This window comes from Halictus rubicundus, chromosome 10, assembly GCF_050948215.1.
Source record: "Halictus rubicundus isolate RS-2024b chromosome 10, iyHalRubi1_principal, whole genome shotgun sequence".
NCBI classification, from domain to species: domain Eukaryota; kingdom Metazoa; phylum Arthropoda; class Insecta; order Hymenoptera; family Halictidae; genus Halictus; species Halictus rubicundus.
The window spans coordinates 4,526,743-4,542,324 of record NC_135158.1 but is presented as its reverse complement, the minus strand read 5'-3'; the positions used below and the strand labels follow the sequence as shown (position 1 = coordinate 4,542,324).

Below are 15,582 nucleotides of genomic sequence, written 5' to 3'. Positions count from 1 at the left end.
TACAGCCTTGTATAAAAATCAGGAAAATTTGGGATTGCATTGTCCTTCGAGTGTAACAATTTAGGGGGGTAAGACCAAGCAAATAGACTAAGCTGCAGTCATCGCGAAACGGTCGCGAGTTACTGCACAACATTGTCGCTAGGTGACGCGTCCAAATGAAATTTAACGTGCACTCGATGCACTAAACGGCAAAGCGCTATGCACGATTATTACCCCGAGAAACTCGATCCGGGTGCATCGTAACTGTATTTTAATGTGTCGATATCGTTGCCAGCAGCCGCGGTTTATTTTCGTCGGTTGAGCAACCGAAACGTAGTAATAGACATTCTGCGCGCACGCTGGATGCATAGCGTTTCGAATGATGCATGTATATGCGTGAATGCCGGGGCTTCAACGCGCCGCACACCGTGCACAAAGCAGTGGATTATTGCTGAAAACTGTCGGCCACTCGACACGTTAACACGCGCTCGGTTTACTGATTTCTTGTTTGAATTGCGTGTTACATTCCGCTCGGCGAGTTAGAAACAATGAGGCCCCCGCGCGAGAGCAACAACGGCAACCATTTACACGTTCTTTTTTTAAACGTTTGTTTAAAATGTCGCCGGGGGAGGAAAGCTTCCGGTAACCTGATTTATTCATTCAACAGGCCTTTTTTCATTTTAGACATGTCCTCTGTTGTTTCTAATCGTGTCAGCTGCTTTTTCATAACAACCAGCCTTTACGGAAGGGATTTTGTATTTTTCAGATTCCATCAATTTTTGTTCCGATCCTTATTAGCTACAAATGGATAAAGTGCTTGGGAAGTTTGTATGAAATGTAATAAAGATTATTATAGTGTTCCTACAGAATTTAATATTCATTAACGCTATTTAATCTTCAGAGTAGATGTAATTAGTAGAATGAACCTACAACTCATGCTCTCTAAAAATAAAAATGATTAACAGTAATGTTCAGCTGCATCTGCCAAGTGCTTTTTTAAAGATATGCATTTTGAAATGAAATAATTACTTCGTGTGCGTAAATAAAATTACTTAAAGATGATACAATAGAATCCTCTGTTATTTCAGATTAATACCGGGTGTCTCAAAGCAAAATTGACTTTCACTTATCAATTTCATCAGAATCAATATTAAAAAAAAATTAAATGAATCATTGCACTTTTAAAATCCACTTTGAAGGTTTACTTAAGGTTTAACTTTAATCTGACAGGCTATTTATGACACGGATGATGTTTCCAGAATTTTTCAGCAGTACCCTGAAGGGTTTGCACTCGCAGTGCATCAGGACGCGTGGAGGGTGCATCGAGGTTGGATTCGGTTTTGAAGAACAGTAAATTGCGACAAGGGAGCAGGTTGTTTCCGTGTTTGAGCGGACGTTACACGACACGATGGCTCGGTCTTCCATGGTTTAATCCCTACGATGCACCCGCGGCACGTCATTGCGCACCGTTGCGTCACGTTGCATTTGGCTTCCCTCCAGATGCACCGGGGACCGATAGCGGTCAGATCGGGCCAGGAAAGTTCGAGATCCTCACCCCGGCGGCGGCTTTTCGTGCGGGCGCCACGCGACGTGATTTAAATTTTTGCCAAACTCGCATCAGGCAAATGCAGTTCTGTTCCTTTTGCCGCTCCGCGATTCGTTCTCCTTCCCTCTGTTCTTTCTGCGAAATTTTATTGGCCGCGAGATTCGACGGCGCACGGAGATCGGAAGAAAAGAGACCTAATCGATCGTTCATAATTAGTGGGCTCGTTCTGTAACTGATCCTACAAATTTCCTAGTGATAACAATGATCTACTACAACAATTCTTAAAATGTCCGACTTAGATTGTATGGAGTCTCTCTCGTTAAAAAATGTAAAAGCATATATCAATTGCTCATTATATCCTCACTTTTCACCTCGCATTTATAAAAATGGCTAATCCTACACATAAATAAAAATCAGTAATTTAACAACTGTATAAAATTCTAGCGAGACAGCAGGGAATTCAGCAAAAGTTAATTCAGAATTTATTAGAACCTTCCCGAGTAAAATCAACAAACCTCTGATTCACGCGGAGCCTTTGAACCCGCGAAAAAAACGCGCCATGCATAAAATCGTTCATTCTCGCGTCTCACAACTGGCTGACTCACGTACGTACGTTGCGCAATCCGGTATTTTTTGCGATAGGAGAACCGTTCGAAAGCAGTTCGCACCCGATGACGGTGTTAATTACAGGAGACGGTCTCCTCGTTGGCAACTAACGCGGCCGTATTCCGCATCGACAATTAATTTGTCAGCGCGGGACGGGTGCGGGTTATTTACTGGAGGATTTATCGCCGTCGCCGGGTGGAGATCGTATTTTGCCGCACCTACGATTCGGCCAACGGCGAACACGGAGAAATCGTTCCTTCGATCCGATCGATCGATCGTGTTCGTTTGTTCGCGACGCTCCGCGGCTTTTCATAATTAAACGTCACGCGTATCGCGGCCGCTCTTGATGTTAGTTAATGGGGAATATTTAAGCGCGATTATCCGCAGCTGTTTCCTTTGTGGCTTTAGCCCGACTTAACATCTCGAGGGCTGATAACGTTTCTTCTTCGCGAGTCAAAATTAAATTGCTCCCACGGTGTCCAACGCACGAAATGAAGTATACTACTCTCTCTCTCTCTCTCTCTTTCACCCGGTGAAATGAGAATGATATATTGAGCTCCTGGTAGCGGATGAAACGACCGCCCATAGCATGCATTTTATGCTGTCTGTTTGCGTTCTTTTCTTTTTTTTTTCTTTTTTCTCTTCGTTTCCTTTCGGTTCCGGGCGCTTCTTGCGTCCACCGGTGGAAATAATTTATCGGTGTCTTCCACCGAGACCCAGTTAGGATAGTAAAATATCTTCTTGCGAGGCGGATCCTAGTTAATTCAGAATCGCACGCGCGATGCAGATCCGACTTTAATCAAGGTAGACGGAATTTCTTTGTGACACTCTTCTGTTTTTGCACGTAATTGCCACGGCGTCGCCGTGCAATTTCTCCTCTCGACCCAGGCCGTGTTCTTACCAATTTAGCGAAAATTAGTAATTCCCCGGAGCTGGATGCTCGGGCCACGCTGCCGTTGCCTTCAAGACTCCTCTATTTTAGGGGAAAGACACGGAATTGATGACTGACTGAAATGAATTGTTTGGTTCGTGCGTGATCACTTGCTTTCTATTTATTTTGCTGCCACTGAGTCGGCTAGAAAGTCTTTCCTGCTTCGTTAAATTCAAATGACTGAAACATAAGTGTCGTTCATTATATTTGCAAATATTGTGTTATCTTGCAGTGTCGTTGCTTTATTTTAGTATCTACTTTTACGGATAATATCACCGATGGACTAAAAAGAAAAATTTAAGGACTGTTGTGACTTACGAAAGAATGTTTCGTGATTTATTTTTTAACAGTTTGTGACACAGAGAGGCGAATTTAGAATGAAACGTTACATTAAACAGCATAAATAAATAAGTCCCGTGAAAGGGAGTAAAACGTACTGGAATGTTAGCAAAATGTCATGAGGCGAGCGAAGCTGCCGGAGAACTCTCTTTCATGCGGCTGGTTCATTACGCGACATCTGAATCTAAACTGAGTTAGTTTAATTCGAAATGAAGTGGACAAACCTAACGCCGCCGGAATTAAACTCGAAGTGAACGCACTTTGGCCCATATTACTTCGCTGCAAATCGTGGAATCCCCGTGAACAATTTTAAAAAATCATTTCACATGTGCAGCGAGAAATCCCGGACCATAAAATTGTTGAAAACGCGTGGGCGAACTTAATTTTTAATATCGTTAAAACTTTCAATACCCCAATGACCCAACACAAATTATACAATACACGTAAATTTGAACTGGGAATAGATTAATAGCATCTAATAGCAAGTTGATAAATTCAGTATTAAAGGAGGTAAATATTATGCAGATCAAATTGTTTTATAATTGTTTTTAGAAAATTGCTCAACAACTGAACACTGGGTCAACACTGACGGAATTAAATTTGAGGTCCAATTTGACCCTCGCGACAAGTAAAATTTTCCGAATAATTTAGAATAGTCATTCTCTAAACATCAAGTCAAACCAAGGTTGGATCGATTCACCAACAAACGGGCCAAATTAGCGTTAATAATAATTGAAATGCTTCATCCAGCTTGGGCATCAATTATACAAGTTAAAATCACCAGCGGAAAAATCCATGCAGCTGCGTGGAAGTAAATTTGCCACATCTGGAACCGAACAACATATCCAAGTGCCTAATTTCGCCGCCCGATCGCCCTAATCAAATCCATGGGTCCCTCGTCACCAATTACCAGATCGCCAGAGGCAGCAGCTGATCGTCGACCGCGTCTAAGCGCGTTTGAATACGTAATGTCAAGGGGGCAGAAGTTTTTCTCCGAATGACTCAATCTAACCACAGCAGCCGGTGCACTATAACCGGATCGAGCGTAATCTTGGCCGTCATCTTAACTCATTACAGCGTTTCATTGAAAACTATCGCCAAGTCCAAGTTTATAATCCTACGAAACGATACGTCAGCATTAATGAATTCTCCGTTAGCGTGACTAGAAAAACTATTGTCCAGTTAAAGGCTTGACACATTGTTACGATGCCGATTGACGTAGTTTTCTCTAAGCGTTGGAACTTCTATTGCTAATTACTCTTCTTTCGTCAGAACAAATGTTTAAAAACATGTCGGACCCCTGCGAGTTCTAGTCCTATGCCGGAGTCATTTCTGACCCACGCCGATATTTCACTACAGTTTTTCTCCGATATAAGGCGATTGCTCGGGACCAGCTTTCGTCTTATTTCGGATGAAGAAGGAGAAGAGGGGATAGCCATTTTCTTATTTCGAAATAAAAAGCATCGTCTTATATTAGAATAGAATTGTATATACTGACAGAAAAATTTTAAAAAATTGAAAATTACCAGTGTATAACATTTAACCTACTACAATTAATAAAGGAAAAATTTCCTAAGCATTATTTTGCTGCAACAAGTGCAAAAAACTTTTATGTAACCTGAGGATTAGCAATCTAGTCGTAAAGTTATGCGTGGAGACTGTCGTCGCACGAACCATAACTCATGTTTTTCGGCAGTCTACCATATTCTACAAATATTTTCGAGTCGTTCGCGAAGATCCATCTTTCGCCTGGCAAATTCGCGGTCACGTGATCGCGATCCTAAGCCGTTTATCATCCTTTTTTCCGGGGCAGACATTGACACGCGAGATGTTCTTATTGCGCCGCGTAGCACGGTCTCTATTCCTTATCCATTTCCGGCATGTCGGCGCGGTTTTTCGGCGGAAAAAAATCCACGATACAGATTTACGACGCGTGCGTCCTTTCCGCGATGTACACACACGATGTTTGCTTCCGTAGAACCGGTGACGCCCGCGAGCGTGCCGAACATCACGTTGCGCCGTGCGTGTCGCTCAGGTAGTCGTAATTCCTGGCGTGAGATTTGCAATTTAAAATCGGCGACGAGAGGACAATATTGATTTATCGCGGCGAGTCACGCGGATCCCGAGCTTCGCAGATCTTCCGCGGAACCCTCGATCCGGGAAATATCGCGATCCCCCCGGCCCGGACGCGATTTATCACAATTTTTGAACCGTGACCCTCCGGCAATTTTTCCCGCGAAGCAAACTTTTATTTCTCTTTTTATTATGCTCACCCTCGCGCTAGCATGCTACAAAGTCCTGAGCAATTTATACAGATTTAAAAAAACTTTTTTTAATTTTCTTTTTTTCATATCGTGTCATACTGGTTTTGATCATTTCGAATAGAATTTATTAAATATTAACACTTACTACCACAGCACAGATTTTAATATTGACCTAGGTGCAAAATTAAAATTTTGATTACCCATCTACAAATAAATGTACTAGCAATCTTTGTAGACTGTATGCATCACAACATGTTAACAAGAACTTAATTGAATGAAGCTATGTACTGAAAAATCGAATTTAATTTCCTGCCCCGCATCGACTCGCAAAAAGAAACTCCGAACGAAATTCACTTTAAAAATTAACTTGTGCAAACAGAGTTACGTAGCCTGGAGTGCAAATTGCAAAAAAAAAGAAAATGTTTGAGCAAAGACTTGCATCATAAATTCTCTCGATATTTCGACAGAATCTTCGTTTTCGACGAGTGCGTCACTCTTCGTTACATAAGGGGACCAGAGTGTACAAACAGTTCCCAAAAATCTCGAAACGAGAACGTAATTAAAATCCAATATATTCACTTAAAAATATACTGTCTGGGTATTTTGACAGAGGTATGTCTTCGATAGCTGCGCCAATCAACCTCACACAAAGCATACAAACAATTCCCAAAAACGTCACTTGGTGTAAGAACGCAATAAAAATCAAATACAGTTTGAAAATGTATTGTCTGGATGTATTGACAAAATTTTGTCTTCGATACAACGTGTCAGCTTTCATTGTGCAACGATCGAAGTGAAGAACGTAGCAAAATCCAATATCCCATCCAATCAATAATAAAAAAAAAAAGCTCCGGCGGAAGTCAATGGAAGATCAACTGTAAAACCCGCATCTGTTTCTTCGAAAGGAGCTTTTTCACGCAGATGAACGCGTTACGCGACCGCGAATTGTCCTCGCGCAGTGAAACTGTGCCGGTCACGTGATTTAAATTAAAATTCCGCGTGCGCCTCGCGTGTCCGGAAGCCGAATTAAAATTGCGGCCCCGGTAAGAGACAAATAACATTAATGAAAAAAAAAAAAAAAAGAGAAGAGTAGAGTGCAGTAGAGTGTGGCGGTGGTCGCGTCGCGTCGCGGCCCGTCCCGTCCCGTCCCGGCGTCGTGCAATATAAATTTCGCGTAACTTCGTTTAATTTTCGGCAGCCGCCGTCACCGCACCGTACCGTCGCGATAGAAATGGTCGTCGTGCTGGAAAGTTCCGCCGCGTTCAGACCGGAAACATTAGCGGTTTGATATTATGCAAGTTTGACGTACTATGGTAGAGTGCTGATCACGGTGTTTAACCGATTTATCCGCGGGCAAACACTGCGCGTTGATTCATTATACCGTCAACAATCGGTTCACACAAGCGGCAATAAATTTCACCCGGGCAAACAGCCGAGTGTAAGTAAGTCAAATAAAACAGCACACCGTGTGACAGAATATATTCCACCTCTTTCTCCTATTTCTCTCTCGGTCTTTGGGAATCGCGGGGATTCGCAAACAGTGTCAAAACTCGCTCGTAAAAGCGCGCGCGCAGGTATTACGTATTTACCGATGAATAATAGTCTTCGTCTCGTAACCGCGTTCCGTAACTTCGATGGAAATCATTTTTCTTCGAGGAACACGCATCCGACGGGTAACGCCCACCACGCCAGTCACGCTGTAAATGTTTCTTTCATCTTTTTTATTTATCTCACCCCTCACCGTAATCGGATTCCCTCGGCGTCTCGTTTAACAACGCCCACTAGAAAATTTGCAGAATCGATCATCGTTCCGAGAAGCTGATTCGATTCTGCGAGGTGTCTAGCAAACAGGACTTTGTGGAACTCGGTTTTTGGAAATGAGCGTGGAGGTGACGTGGATGAGAATTATGAGAATATTTTTTTACAGAACTGGATTAGGTGTCCAAGTCTTGAATACTGAAGAAAAAGAAAATTTAAGCTCACACTATGTTTGTTTAAATAATTTTGTCGTTTGCTGCTACGAGATGTATTTCAACACTTTTTCGACTTTCGATACTTCACGATTTTTAATGTGTTTTAATTTCCTAAAAAGAAATCACACGACGATGCAACTGGACTCATCTTAAAGCTTGAAGCCTCTACTATCGTAACCCATCATTCATTATCCTCAAACAAAATTTTTCATGCTACAGTCGAGAAAAATCTGAAAATATGTTGTTACATTTTTTCCTGAAAAAATTGTACAAAATCAAACGTCTGTAAAATCGTTGAAAAATTTTTCTCATGACTGAATCCTGCACAGAGTTAAAGATCGAAGCTTCAGCTTTACAACGACATTAAAAAACTTGACGTACGATTTTTTTTTAGCAATTGTACAGGACTCAAACCGAGACACAAGTTCGGTCGAGTGAAGCCCGCATGGTGTACCTCAGATTACCGTAAAGATGGCGGTACACCTTACCCTTCGAAGTTGAATAAAACGGCTGGAAAAAATCGTACATCAATTTTTTGCTCTCGTTGCAAACGGGAAGCTTCGATCTTCAAAAAAAGAAAAAAAAATGTCCACTGTTTTTTCACAGTAAGTCCAATAACGATCTAATATCAGCGTGCTCGCCGGGTGCTATGGAATAGAAAAATTGTGGTTTCGGGTAAACGAGATAGTAGATAATGACATGTAATGGATTTGCAACGACCGGTTGTGTCACGCCGACTGTTAGGTAACCGTTTGACGAACATTCCTTTCCGCTGTCGGTTATAATCGGTCTGCAGCTGTTTATGTAAATTAATATTCTTACGGGTAGAACGCGAACTAAATTCCATTAACGATCGATCGTCTGCCGGCTCAGTATTAATGGCACTCTCAATGATTTCTTTTCATCTGAAGACGAGCACTTTGAAGTACGAAAGAAACGTCATTTCATGTCATTATTACTTGCAGAAGTCGATACATAACGCTCGATTCTTCAACAACATTGTCTCTTTTCCATTGTCCCGAGACTGTTACGAATGAAAACGTTATTATCCACTAATTAGCCAGAACTAATTTCCCTTCCTCCACTTCTATCTTCGTTACGGTTCCCAAGCTTCACCTCGCTGCGTTTTCCGCTCGCGCAAATCGAATTTTCGAAATTCACGGAATCGCAAGGCTTAATATTCGAAACTGGATCTATCGGGATCGCTGGAGAACCAATATCGCGGAAATCAAAAATTTCCCTCGGAGCTTTCACAGATGGAACACGCATGATCTCGTAATCTACATATTGACAGAGGAACACCTGCCGTCCGGAGCCCGTCTTTTCAATGCACGTGTACCCGACGGTTACGTGCAGTGCCATGATCGATCGATAAGCGGTGGCACGTGTTTTTCATTGCACCGGGGTAACAAGAGACACGCACGACTCGCCGCTGATAGCCGCTGCAAACGAGTTGACGATCTAATTAGCGATCTAGCGTGGTTCAAAATCCGCTGATCGTGCAACGATCTACTTCCCCAAATGGATTCGCTGTTAGGGAGATCGCGAAGCAGGGACTTGCTCAGTTGCGAACTGGCTCGCGGATCTGCGCGATTCCGCTGTTCCGCGAATCAAGTCGACGATGATCGACGCTAATCTCTCGGAACCCAAGCGTTTCCGATAATGGCATGTCGGGCGATTACTGAGACTTTTTCGACTGCTATTAAACAATCTTCTAAACACACATTCATTCCCCCGGAGCTCCTCGAACCATTGACTTCGCGGTTCACACCGATTTGCGGAGGTATAATTGTCTCGTTCCTCTAATCACACGTTGGAGTTTGCTGGTTTTGCAAATTGCTATTGCTGGAACGTTTTGTTAGAGTCTTGCGAGGTAAGTTGGTTGGTCAAGTGTAGATTAGGTTTGTAACTAGGTTTATAAATAGATAAAATATGAGAGTTCATAAAATTGGTTGGACGAAGGACTTATTCGAAGCAGTTTTTGATTAGGCATCATTGCTATTTGACTGCTTCAAAAATTTTGTCATTCACTCAATATTATAAATATTTTTCCCCGTGTTTCTATATGAAATAATTATATTTTCTAGTTCAACATTTAATTTTTTTGACCGTGCTGATCTTCTTTCAGGCTCAAAGCAAACGGCCAAAAAGATTCAGTGCAGCTTCTAATGGCTATGGATTAGGTGAAACTTCGAAAAACCCGGGTCAGAAGGGGCCCAGGTGGCGTAGTTCGACGGTTGAGCTTCATCGTTGGCCTGTCAAGTATCCCGGGCTCGGATCCAGCAATCTCCGTGTTTCACGATTAAGGTGAGTCACGCATCTGGATCTCGGCAACTGTTACGATATGCTTGGTGACCTTCGACACGGTTCTCGATTACGTCAGACGTTCCTTGTTACGCACGGCATTGATAAGCCACGGAAAATGGAGTGGGATCGCTTTTAATCTACGCTAAGATCTTGATTTACGCGACGATTGTCACCTCACGGATTTCGTCGGATTCCGGATTTCACGTTTTTGTAACCGGGTTCTGATGTTATCAGAACATAAGATGTTATTGCAATAATGCTACTATTCCACTGACAATTTCAAGTTATATCATTTCCGAAATTTTGAAATTATTGTGATACTGGATCAATATTAGACGTTTTTTGGTACCGGAATGTGCATAAACAGTTACCTGGCTAGTTCTGAAAACTTTTGTTACTTGAATATAGATGAGTAGTTACTTTATCAATTTAAAGAAATTTTTGTATCAGCCTAATATGGACAAATTAGTGGACACTTACGCACTCGCCTAAAGAAATTCTTCTCTTGTCTACTAAAATTTGAAATTCTCGCAAAAATCCCATAACTCTTTGTCGCTTCTGTTCTCGTTCAAGTGCATCCGAGTGCATTCACTGTGGAATTAAATAATGGCGTATCGATGATTTCGCGCTGCACCCGAGTTTTCTGATCGATGCATTTTCTCCGCAGGGATCCCCGGCTGATTTTTCATTCGAACACGCTCGCAGCCGCGGGGAACTATTTACTCGGACAAATTTCTCCCGGAGTGCGCTTCGGGTAGTTTAGCTGCAAGAAAACCCTCTTTCGCGAGGGTTGCGAAGGGTGAGGGGGTTGCAAAACCTCTGAGAGGGTGAGGAGAAAGAAGACACGATCCGCCCAAAGGATCCGCGAGATACTCGCGGCCGGAGCATTTTTCTGCATTACAGTTATTTCAAGAGTAAATCGTCCGGATTGATAAAAATGGAGCTCGGGCGGCGGCAGGAGCGTGTATAGCGCCGCGGCTGCCGCGAAGAAACGTCGACGAAGGAATATAAAAGGCCCCGGGACGAAATTGGACGGTGATATACGTCCCACGGTAGCCTAACTACGATACCCCGGTTGGTCTACCGTCGGTTTCACGGCCGTTGCTTGACGAGAGCCTTCTTTCCGAGGAACCGATCCCGTCATTCTAACGGTTCCAGGTCCAAGTACTCTATTTTCCAATTATCCCGGCGACGACGATGCCCAAGCGCCACTGGAAATTAGGTCATTGACGGCTAACTGACTCCAGGCTGATCCACTTTTAATCCCTGCTGCAGAGGCTTCTTGGAAAAATCGGCAAGCCCCGGGAACTTGAAAATAGGATCATTAGCGGGGCGAGGATTCCGCGTACAGCCGGTGCGATTTAAAGCCGAGCATTGTGAAGAATTCTGGAAAGTTTCTCGGCCGTCCCGTTTTATTTTCTACCCCGCGGAGCCCTTAATAGGGTGGACAAATCTCTGTTTAATTGCAACCCCTCGGGAACCGGTCCCTGGAAATTTATATTTGCATGAAGGCTCGCAAACCCTGCCGTGGACAGGCGTCCGCCGTAATACTAATTTTCGCGGTTTTGTCTGCGGAAGACTACACTCTTCAGAATGAGATATCTTCTTGGTCTTCGCTATCTATGATAAACGAAGCCAAGAATCGTTTTGCATCATTTTATGCATGGTTTCCAAAAAATTTTTAGCACCGTCAAAGTAGCTTTCCCTCACAGCTAATAAAAATGAAGTAAAAACATTTGTGCACATTTTACTTTTAACATCGTATTGTGCAGAGTTTTCTTTTCGAAACATTTCAAGCACCCGCAGGGAAGCTTTCTCAAGAACCAAAGTTTACCAGAGCTTCAACGTTCGTAACACTCATACCAACGGCAGGAGGTGAGCAAAATTCACTACATTTTTTTAACATTCTGTATTGGCTGCGCTAAAAGCCCAAAAAGTTTGCAGATCGTATTCTACCACACCCTTCTTGGCAGAAAAGTGTTGAGCACCCTTCGGAAGAATTTTCCGAGAGAGCCGAAGTTACAAGTGCTCCAGTGTTTATGTTGTTCGAGGCTAACAAAAATGAGGTAAAAGAATTTTCTTATATTCTAGATTGGTATTGCAATAAAGCCGTTTCGTAGAACGGTTCGCGTCAAATTGTACCTAAAGTTTTCCTAGTGCAAAAAATGTTAAGCACGCTTAGGGAAGAATTCCCGAGTGCGAAAGTTTCCGTCGCGTTTAATCGGGCCCGGTTGTTAGAACTGCTTTTAACCAGCCAATTTTCCTCTACTCGCCAACGACACCATGTAACAGCTTCGGAGTTGCACGGAGAGGACGGTTTTTGCGCAATTTTTTCCGCGTCGCGAAAGGCGGAGGTGTTTGAGAAGGGATCGGAGAAGGTGGAAGGGACCGGCTCGAGCAAATCCAATATTTAATATTAAATATTGGACACCTCGAAGTCGCGACTCGTCGTCGGCAAACACGATTCGCAGGCGGACTGTTTTTACTCGGAGCTACCGGGAAACAATGGACCCTTGATTGTCGGTACACCGAGGAACAACACCGCGGGATTCGTATAATTCGATCCCGACGCAGATTCCGCACGCGTTTCGCAAGGCATTCGCAGGTTGACCGATCGAGCGTGTCTAGATCGCTTTCTCGCGAAATTCTAGATCGACACTTGGTCACTATTCAAGAAATGGGGACTGGGAAAATATTTTAACAATTTCATTGCATTACATTCGACAATTCCGGAAAAATGCAATTTTTATTTCAGTTAGAAATTGCCTTTGAATTTCAGCTAGAAAAATTGTAATTGAATGAAATGGTCTGCTTTTACATGATCTCCATTTTTCAGCCATTCAATTTGTTCGAATATTGTATTTCGAAAGATACAGCTTCGATAAATGAACGAAATGAATTTTCATTCCTGTTTTCCAAAATCGATGCAGAATATTTTTATTTTCACAAACAGAAGGACCATTTTATTAAAAAAAAAAATTAGTTTATTCATTTAAACCATCAGAGATCAATATGTACACAGTTGAACATCATCAATGTCCACTTCCGTAATCTCGGCGCGCGATCGATTATCGCGTGGTAGGAATCGAAGTACCCAGGGGCAATTATCGGGACGAACAGGTCGGGTAGTGATAAGATCGTCACGTCAGTGGGCTCGGGTGATAATCATCCGTTCCGCCGGTAAAAATAAATCTCGATGATTCATCGGCCCGCGAATGACGTTCGTGCGACGGTTTAAAAGTCGCGTGAGATAATGTAGCGGGTACGTCGGGTACACGTACTCCCCGCCTTTCTGCGAGTCGAGAGAGAGGGGCGGGTTGTCTTAAAATGAACGATTAATGGAGGATCACGTACACGAAGGAACCGTGCTGGATACGAGAACACGGAAACACGTTGAATGCGAGAACACAGTATAAAAATAAAATAAGGTTGCCACGATTTTATGTTTCACCCCTTGAACTATAACACCGAGTCAGACCCGTGATGAAGATTTCCGACAGGATCTACTAAATGCGCGTGTTATTAATAGACTGCGGATTTTTATGCATTTACGGAAAAATTGGTTATACTTGGTTATTCGTTATTATTGGCGTAACCATAAAATATATTGCAGTGCACGGGGGTACTGCTAAGTCTAGCACTCAATTTTCATATTTTGAAAGGATCGATCTTCTTTCAGACGCCACGCGAGCGGTAAAAATCTTGAACATAGTCGAAAGCTGAGGATTATGCGAACCTTTGAAAGAAGTGGGCCGAAGAGGATCCATGTGCCACAGTTGGACGATAGAATTCCATTGTTCGCGTATCAAATATCCTGTCCACGGTTTCGATGATCTCCATGTTTTATGAGGTGACTATTTTTATTTTTAATCTAGCATTCCATACTCTTCCATTGACAGTATTGTTTCTGTTCCAGCCAAAAATATTGCACACAGCTGTCAGGAACTGAGGATTAGATGAAACTTTGGGAAACGTATATTCGAAATGAATTGTGCAATTTTAACTCTACCATTCTGCTTCCTTTTTTCGACGGTATTGCTACTAAAATTGAATACAGCTCCCAGGAGCTGGCCGGGAGTCTAGGATCGGGTGAAACATTGAAAATTCTGGATTAAAACCGATCCAAGTGCTGTAGGTCAACTAAATAAATAACTAAAAGAAAAACCAAATAAATTGCCACTATCGGTCTGCGACTGACACTCGCGCAAAAATCTGAAAATTATATAAGACAAGGGGGCGTCGAGTAAAAGAAAAATCCTGGGTCAAAAATGACCCAGTTGCTGTAGAGCGCCGTCTGAATTTCGCTACTAACGTCCCGAGCGACTAAACGGAAATAAATCGTGTAGATCGGCACATACCTGACACCCGAAAATTTAAAAATCGCGCAGGGTAATGGGGCGTCGGGTACGTCGGGTACAAGCTCTCCTAGTTGCCGGTAGAAGCGAGGGGGGAGGGCCCGGTTGTCTTAAAATGAACGTTTAATGGAGGGTCACGTACACGCGGGAACCGTGCCACTCGGCTCACGAACTCCATCCTTGCGGATCGAACGGGTTGCCGCATGCGGTATTAACTCCGAAATTAGCGAGTTCCTCGTGAAATAGCCACTCCCCGGCCGCCTGTGCCTAGATCTAATCAGCCTCGGGCCGAGAAGCCGCGAGCCACGCTGTAATTTGCGGGGAAGCGTGAGATAAGTCCCGAGCCGCTGTTATCAAGGCGGATCGGCGAATCGCCTGGCCGACGATACCAATTCGCCACGGTCGCTACCACGGGACTCTGGGAGCACCGTGAATTCCCCTAACTTCCCTTGCCCCCTCCCCCGTACCCTAAACTAGCCATTATTTAGCCCTCTTTTACCATTCACAGCTCTATGGAATTTTAATGCGTCAACGGGTCATGTCTGGTTGAATGTCTTGTTTCAAATGTTGCGCAACTTGTAGCAATATTTTGATCGTGAAATTTAAAAAAATGACTGGCCAGCACTGGGTAACTTAACTCTAGCAGATTATTTGAAATAAAAAATTCAAGAAGATTTGGTAAATCTGTAGTTTTGTCTAGTAGATGACCGGAAGGATTTTCGAAGAAATTGATTTTCCAGAAAATGGCAGAACGTAAAAATCAATTCTTAAATCTCCACAGATAATTCCGTCACCTATCTGTAAATTCCGGGAAGTGAACGATTCGTTGAATCAATCATAAACGTCCAAGTCGCGTACAAACGACACGTTCGTCGTGGCAGCACGTCTTCGTACCTGTTCCAGTTCGACGGAACCAGTTCGATCGGACCAGTTCTTCCCGTTTCCGGTGATTTATTTCTGTACGAAACCAATCGAACCGCGCGTACAAATAGCGGGCGACTGAAAAGCTCGCGGATCGGCTTTAGTTTTATCGAGTTGGGAAGATAAAGTCGACCTCCCGCGTAATCAACGCTCTCGCTGGAGGAGTCATCGAACGTCGGTTTGTTCCGTGCCGGGAAATCATCATGTGCGGGAACATTCTGATACTGAAAAGGGATTGGCGAGCAGGAGGTAGGCGTGACCCGAAAAACTGTGACTCTGTCGCCTGAATAGCCGCTGACGAGCGCGGCTAACAAGGTTTAACTTTTAAAGAGCGTGTATTTTACAGCCGACCGCAGGAAAG

General features: G+C 43.3%; 1 protein-coding gene and 1 long non-coding RNA gene across 5 annotated transcripts in view; one reads left to right on the top strand and one right to left on the bottom strand.

Moving 5' to 3' along the window:
- LOC143358415 (sodium-coupled monocarboxylate transporter 1) overlaps positions 1 to 15,582 on the bottom strand; it is a 67,332-nt gene that overhangs the window by 32,802 nt on the left and 18,948 nt on the right. The window lies entirely within an intron of this gene.
- Positions 9,083 to 13,652, top strand: LOC143357950 (uncharacterized). Its single transcript, XR_013082910.1, has 5 exons — positions 9,083 to 9,539; positions 9,767 to 9,945; positions 10,613 to 11,820; positions 11,890 to 12,011; positions 13,625 to 13,652. It is a non-coding gene; the product is annotated as an uncharacterized LOC143357950 (long non-coding RNA).